The following is an 8190-nucleotide window of genomic DNA, read 5'->3' on the forward strand; positions in this document are numbered from 1 at the left end:
TCCCTGCCATCTGCCACAATATGTAATAAAGACATTAGGGCCAAAATGGGAAGGTCCTTTTCAAGTTTTGCTCATAACGAGGTCAGCGGTAGAAGTCAAGAGAAAATCACAATGGATACATGTCACTCATTGCATGGTTGTCCATTTTGATGACAAAGCAGAGCCTGGAGAATATAGAACTGATTGATTAGCTTATTGGGAGACAATCTCAGGTGAAGAAGTATAGTAAGACGATCAGAATCTGATAAGCTTCTATGTTTTATACCGGAGTCATCACATTAGGGAAATTTCCAACGTTTTTCTGAAAATCAAGACATGCTAACTTAGGGAAATCTATGTGAAATATAAATTTCTCTTGAAACCAGGACATGTTACTTTCACTTTTTTGTTTCCTTCGTTCCAGGTTATGAGAATCTACCGTCTGAAGCTGAAACAATATTCCTTGACCCAAGGACAGTACCTGAAATGATACAAGATCACCAGTGAAGTGTTTATTAGAAATGTCCTTATCAACCAGTGGAACAGAAGAAGAATTCCTCACTACCGCCAGACTGTCAGAACATAATTTCTAATAGTTATCTATGTGGGACTGATACCAGTGTGGAAGAGCTGGTCACTTTTTAAAGGACTTGGTGGATTACCTTGCCAATAGGACGATTTAATATTATTGTTTTGTAGACAATTGTTTATTTTGTGAGTTTTCTCTTAATACAAGATGTGTGTCACGCCCTGACCTTAGTATTCTTTGTTTTCTTTATTATTTTGGTTAGGTCAGGGTGTGACATGGGTGATACGTGTGTTTTTGGCTTATTCTAGGGTTTTTGTAGATTTATGGGGTTGTTTTCATCTAGGTGTCTATGTTAGTTGCTTGTGTCAGCACATTTCGTATATAGCTTCACGGTCGTTGTTCATTTATTGTTTTGTTCAGTTTACTTCGTGTTTTCGTCATCCATTAAAATGATGCATTCACACCACGCTGCGCTTTGATCCGCTTCTTACGACGATCGTGACAGAATCACCCATCACAATGGACCAAGCAGCGTGGTAACGGACAGCAGCAGCAATCAAAGGACTTCTAGACTTGGGAGGAGATTCTGGACGGCAAAGGATCCTGGGCACAACCAGGGGAATATTGTCGTCCCAAAGCAGAGCTGGAGGCAACGAAAGCAGAGAGGCGCCGGTATGAGGAGGCAGCCCGGCAGCACGGCTGGAAGCCCGAGTGGCAGCCCCAAAAATGTATTGGGGGAGGGCACCTACAGCATTCAACCAGGTAAGGTTGGGCAGACTCGGTGCTCCAGATCTCCAGTGCGCCTTCTCGGTCTGGTCTATCCGGTGCCATCTCCACGCACCAGCCCTCCGGTGGCAGCCCCCGCACCACCGGAGGGCACCAGTGCCGGCACCACCAGTGCCGGCACCACGCACCAGGCCTACAGTGCGCCTCGTCTGTCCTGAGCTGCTAGAGTCTCCCGTCTGTCCTGAGCCGCCAGAGTCTCCCGTCCGTCCTGAGCTGCTAGAGTCTCCCGTCTGTCCTGATCTGCTAGAGTCTCCCGTCATTACCTTACTGCTAATGTTTTTTAAACGGTCTATTTTTTCATGTTTTTTATTGTTTTCTAAAATGACATTTTAAGAATATATATTTTTTAAATGGTCTAAGGGGCAGTGTAAGAATATTTCCATGATAAATACACAACGCAGAGTATGAGAGGACGAGTCAATAGAGTACTAACGATCAATGGAAAAAGTAGTTTCTCTGTTATTTGGCCATTGGCCCGGTTTTATTGCAAGGAATTCTAATTGGTCGACCACAGAGTAGGGATGGGTTAATAAGGATATTCTGCCCTTGAGTTGCGTTCCCATGCAAAACTAGACAGATAGCTAACAACTAAGTCTTCAATAAAACTCCCAAGGCGTGACTTTTCTTGAATGAATATATTGAAAACGTTTATGTTGTGAAACTGCAAAATACAGAAAAGAATATACTTTAGTATTCAATTCACACCGACAGTAGCTGTAGATTATACATTTGAAGTTGCATAAATACAAAGCACGCGCTAAGGTACCAAGCATCTGGCATGATGCCAAACCATATAGCTAATTGTTACTCATATGGTAATTGGCTCCTTTCATTACTCTAATAGTGTACAACCATTTATGTAGAATAACAAAGCATATTACACTAGGAACAGTAACAAAACTACAGTATTGTATATTTTACAATTCGTTTGCATGACGCACGAGCAAAGTAATACAGCTAACGACATACATGAAAGGCATTGCAATTTGTGAGTAAATGCAACCAACATTGATATGTAAGAAACTCTATCAATAACAAGATTATAATCGTTAGCTAAATGCTTGAATTGAACTTACAAACAAATATTTTCCAAGGCTGAAGCGTGACAAGAAATAACTACATTGAAAGACCTGCACCGTAGCGTTGTTTGTAGCTGCTTCTATGCGTGCAGAACAAATTCTCTACTTCCTGTTTGCGTAGTCTTTCTAAGTACCAGAAACATCCACTAGGGGGCAAATAACACCATTGAACACAATGAAAATCCAATTGAACCATTGTAATAAAATAATCTGTTACCTTCTAACAGGATGGCAGCACAAAGGACCAAATTTGTTCTGTGGAGAGAGTCACAGGAAAGAACCACGGAAGAGAATCACTGAGGACAGGGGAGCATGGATATCTACCATCCACTTCCAAGCATGATTTGTCCACTTTGAATTGACCTATATTCCTCCCCCTTGCTTTGGGATCTGTGTTATTGAAGAGTAACTTCAACTGCTAACACTAGTGAAGCACTCCCACACCATCACACCTCCTCCTCCTCACTGTGGTAACCAAACATGCGGAGATCATCCGTACACCTACTCTGCGTCTCACAAAGGCTCGGCGGTTGAAACCAAAAATCTCCAATTTGGACTCATCAGACCAAAGGACAGATTTCCACCGGTCTAATGTCCATTGCTCGTGTTTCTTGGCTTTCTTGGATTTTCATTGGGCTTTCTTGCACTCTAAAGCACTGGACCCTGCGTCAGTTGGAACCAGTCAAGAACTGCTCAAAGTCCGCTAAGTAGGGGACTTAACAGGGAAGGAGGATATGAGGTTCTGCTCAGTCATCTAGGACTATACATTTGTAGGATCTTAAATTCATATATAATGAAATAATCCTGCAGCAACAGGAAATGTGGATTACAATTTATGGACATTTTTCTGTAGCTATTGCTACATTTCCCGTATGAGAAAATCAAGTCTGAAATTTCAAAGTGGAAATTACAAACTTCAAAATACTTTTTAAACCTTAAATGCACTACACGTTTTCAATTTCCTGGAAATTACATTTGGAAAGTTATTTGAGGTGCAGTATAGTAGTAGTTTCCATTTTGTTTGGTTGTTTTTCCTAGCTAGGTACAGTAGTTTCGTTCAATTTAAGGGATGACAAATTATGTAGATGCCTAAATGTGCACAGCTCACCCCAGGCATTACCCACACAACATATTTAGGCAATACTCATAAGCCTACTAAACACAACATGTTTAGTAGGCCTACTGTAAGGGTTTCCTGTAGGGTTTATTAACTGCATTTGGGTCTAGTGTGCAATCCGGCAGTGTCAATTTTGCATACGTTTTGAATTTATGGCGACTTTGTGTGAAGCAAATACGCTATGCTAAATGCTTCCATGAACAACCTTTTTGGATAATGTGCTATTTCATTTTTGGCTAATCTGATGCTGCGCATTTTGTTTAGGGCTAGCATTAGTTCCAACATTAGTTCCAACATGTTGTAATTTCCGGGGTCTTTTTTCGTGAACCAATGTTACTCCCTGATGCTGACCCTGTTTAGTAACAGTGACTGGAGTCATGAACCTGCGCTCGCATCACAATTTGAATGGATGTGGACATTGGGGATGAAGGCATGCATACCCTGGTGCCTTTCCTTTTTCATAATTTCATAATTAAAAAAAAAATTAGAATGCCTTCCCTGCCTACCTTGACTGCACATCACTATGTGATACATCTCACTCATATTATCAGAGAACCGGGGTTAAACTAGGAACTTTTAGTCCTCTTTCAAATACTTGTTTCGATGTATCACTATAGGGATATGGCCGACTCCCATATGGCAGACATGCTCTCCGAAACCAGGGTAGTCCCAACAGCATCACCCCTCAGAGATCCGACACTGAGGACGGTATGCATTTTTCTACGCAAAAGTGATGGAAGGCAGATGGAAGGCTGCAAGCTCCAAGGCCAGACAATTGTAATTGTTGCATACATTAGGCCGGGTTAGGTAACAAGGTCACCTTGGATAACCCCGGGAGAAATTGTAGGCATGAATGGGGAACTGACAGGGCGTGCGGCTCACTGACTCACTTTGTGGATGTAAGGGCAAGCAGTGAAGCAGTCTTAAAGGAGATATATTTAATCTTCATGCTTTTGAACAGCTCAAAAGGCTGCTGTGAAATGACGTCAAGCACAGTAAACAGGTCCCAAGACGGGACTAAAGGCTTGGAGACTGGAGGTAAGTGATGCGCTCCCTTCATGAAACGACATAACAGAGGATGTTTTTCCAACTGTGCTATTATCGAAGCCTATATGACAGATAAAGGCTAAATAAACCTTATCAGTGGAAAAAGCCTCCCCCTTTATTGAACCAGAAAGTATGAGCAATTAATACTGTACTGACTGTTCTTTAGCTCGATAGAGCAGAGTTGCCATTGGCTCACCGAAGAACCCCAAAGACCCAGTGGGCTACGGGAGTCTCACAGTGAGCAAGAAAAAACCTGTTCCCAGGTTTCATTCTCTGCCTCGCTCACCTAGAGTGATGGCACCCCATTGTGGAGAACCAAGGGGGTACACTCATGACTCTGTTTCATTGTGTTCGCTTGTACGCAATAGACATATTGAGGCAAAATGCATGGCAAGAAGGACATGATAAATGGCAATCTGTCAGCCTGCTTTATTGTAAAAATAGACCTGAGGGAGAGTGGACATACTGACTTCTACCCCTGGCTGGAACAAATTAAATGGGATACAGAGGGGACAGATTAAGTAAGGATAGCACTTAGGGGTAACGTGCAGTTGTGAGGTAAGGAAGGGGAGGAATGGCTCACGCTATAAACCCAAGAGAGAGAGAGAGAGGGTAGGAAAGGGAGCCGGAGGCTTTGCGCGCCAACCTCCTCAGCCACCAGGGCTTTGCCTTAAGATAGCCGGCTCCGGGGGGCCTCCCGGGTGGCGCAGTGGTTAAGGGCGCTGTACTGCAGCGCCAGCTGTGCCATCAGAGTCCTGGGTTCGCGCCCAGGCTCTGTCGTAACCGGCCGCGACCGGGAGGTCCGTGGGGCGACGCACAATTGGCCTAGCGTCGCCCGGGTTAGGGAGGGCTTGGTCGGTAGGGGTGTCCTTGTCTCATCGCGCACCAGCGACTCCTGTGGCGGGCTGGGCGCAGTGTACGCTAGCCAAGGTGGCCAGGTGCACGGTGTTTCCTCCGGCGCATTGGTGCGGCTGGCGTGACTTTCAACCTTCGTCTCTCCCGAGCCCGTACGGGAGTTGTAGCGATGAGACAAGATAGTAGCTACTACAACAATTGGATACTACGAAATTGGGGAAAAAAAGGGGTAAAATAAAAAATTTTTTAAAAAAGATAGCCGGCTCCTCTTGCCCCCCAATAGGGGTTTAAGAGGGCAGAACCTTGCTGCAGCTAAAGCAAAGGACTTTTTACCTTCATGTGTGCCCTGGTTCGGGATCCTAGCCTGGGTATTGGCAGTCTGCTGCGTTTCTGGGGGTTTTGGACTCCCAAAGCCAGCTGTTTTTCCTTACAGGCTGTGGGACTGGAACGAGTTGCAGGAACCAACTGGCTGCCATGGGGCCCATATCTGTATGACCAGATAAGGGGAGCTCCTAGCAGGGAACTTTCTGGTGATGGGCTTATCCCACAAACCCTTAGCTTCCCTAAGGCAGGCTAGGACCACGGAAGCAGTTTTTTAGCAGGGGACGTACGGGAAGGGAGTCTCTTCCCATCGTACAGATCCCTTTCAGGATTCTGACCCCCCAAGGGAGCCAGCCGCTTGATGTCGAGTCTGGCCATGGCTCACTTGAAAACGTCTAAGAACCCAAACTCCAAGTGGGGAAGAGCAGCTCCTTCGTCCTGAGGGCAGGGAGACTTGAGAGGGTCTTCACCCTCCATTTCAGACGTGAGTTTGAGGCGACTCATGAGATAATCCCGTCGTCATCCTCACCATCACCTAGTTTGTCTTCCCCTGACAGCAAGTCGTCAGACAGTGAGGGGAGGGAATCGAGGCTATCTATAACCTCGCCCCAGCTTGGCTCAGTTGTGGTGAGAGGAATCTCAACCTTGGCCGGCGGAGCAGACCCGCCCTTGTCAGCGTCTTACACTGCTCACAGGACTCAGGGTCATCGAGTGCTGCCTGAGCATGTTCCCTTCCCAAGTAATCGATGCATAGAAGGAGCTGCAAGCACAAGAACATGGGAGTTTGAGTGCTGGGCATTGTTCATTTTGGGATGGAGTAGTAGTGGCCATTGTAAAGAACAAGGTTTGCTAACAAAGATACATCTGCTGTAAAAAGCATGAGCTACTTAGGTAAAAAGCCATGAGGCTAATAGTTAGCTAGGGTGAGCACAATAAGAAAGCTGTAGCCGCCAGGATAGTGAGGCGTTTAGCTAGTTAGCTAGAGTGCACCTTGTCCACAAGGTAGCTGTTATCACAGTGCTAGCTGCGGGGGACTGCATGGGTGCAAGATAATGCTTAGGGTTGGCAAATTCCTTTGACCAAGAAGCCTAAAGGCTAAACCTGTCAGTCTAGCTAACACAACAAGTGAATGTACGTTAACTAGGTGAGAAAAGGTAGCTAGCAATGCTACTGTGTGTGCAGGTAGGGATGCTAGCGGGAGTTGGCTGTGGCTAAGGTTTTTTGTAGTTAGCACAGTGCTAGCTGAAGGGAACCGGGTGGTGGCAGAGTTCTATTTCGGGTAGGTGTCCTCCCACGGCTGTAGAGCCGTGAGGCTAAACCGGTCGATCTAGTTAACACAAATGAGTGAATGTACTGTAGATTAAGGTAGATGAAAGAAGGGAGCTAGCAATACTTCCCTATTTGCAGGTAGGAGTATGGTTAGCTTGCTTTCCAAGTCTCGATACTTGAAGCAAATTCTATTTGATGCAAAACTTTCCTTTCAGTTAGTACTCAACACTATAGACAGGAGCTGGGGTCCTACGTTCAGCAGCATTAACCTTGCGGTTCATCTGAGAACTGTTAAGTAAGAAGACAGGAGTTGAGTCGTAGGAGCCGCACTGAAACTTCCGCAAGGAAGAGAGGCGAGAATGACCAAAAGGCAGGCGAGTGGTGCCTTATAAAGAGGGAGGGGCTCACCTCATTCGCCTCTTGACCTGTCTGTCTCCAACAGACATTGTGTGTTTGGACTACTTGTAGTAGAGCCGCAGAGCAAATCCCCACAATGATACATCTAAATGAGTATTTGAATGAGAACTACCTCTTATCACAGATCTGTTTGCCTTTTAGGATATGTTCACAATGACAAAGAAAACCATGGATATGCCACCACTAGTTATAACATCGGATGTAACTAGGGCATCTGGTCTAGCTGTGTTGTGGTAACTATGGCAACGTGTGTATTGCTGAGAGCACCAACTGCTCATTTTGGAAGTGTGAGGCCATCATCCGTGATGTGCTGCCTGCGCCTCCTCCCCCGAGTCCTCCATCTCTGAACTGTGTACTCTGGCACAGATTTGGTCCATTCCAGTCAGGGGACCCTAACCCTTTAACCAACATGGCACGGAGGTCTGAAGCCCTGTGTGAGGTGGGACCCATCTGTAACCCCCCCAGGAGAGAGGCAGGTCATGAATGCCTTAGATGAATATAACAGATTTTCAGAATAGCTTAAAAAGAGCTTCTGTTGGGATTGCAATGGGACAAATGAGACCTAACACATGCGTGTCAGGAAAGTATGTTCAGGTGTGACACGTTTGAGTAACACATTTATTATGAATTTATTATACATGCAGGATTATAAATCATTTGCCATTAGGCCGTGACTGAGGCAATGGTTCAATTAAGGTTTCAAATAAAAAACTGTTGAGGAACAGTGCTGAAGGATTTACAGTACCAGGAGGACTGCTCATTCAGTCATTGATGAATTATAGAGTGGCAAG

Source organism: Oncorhynchus clarkii, chromosome 7, assembly GCF_045791955.1.
Source record: "Oncorhynchus clarkii lewisi isolate Uvic-CL-2024 chromosome 7, UVic_Ocla_1.0, whole genome shotgun sequence".
Lineage (NCBI taxonomy): Eukaryota > Metazoa > Chordata > Actinopteri > Salmoniformes > Salmonidae > Oncorhynchus > Oncorhynchus clarkii.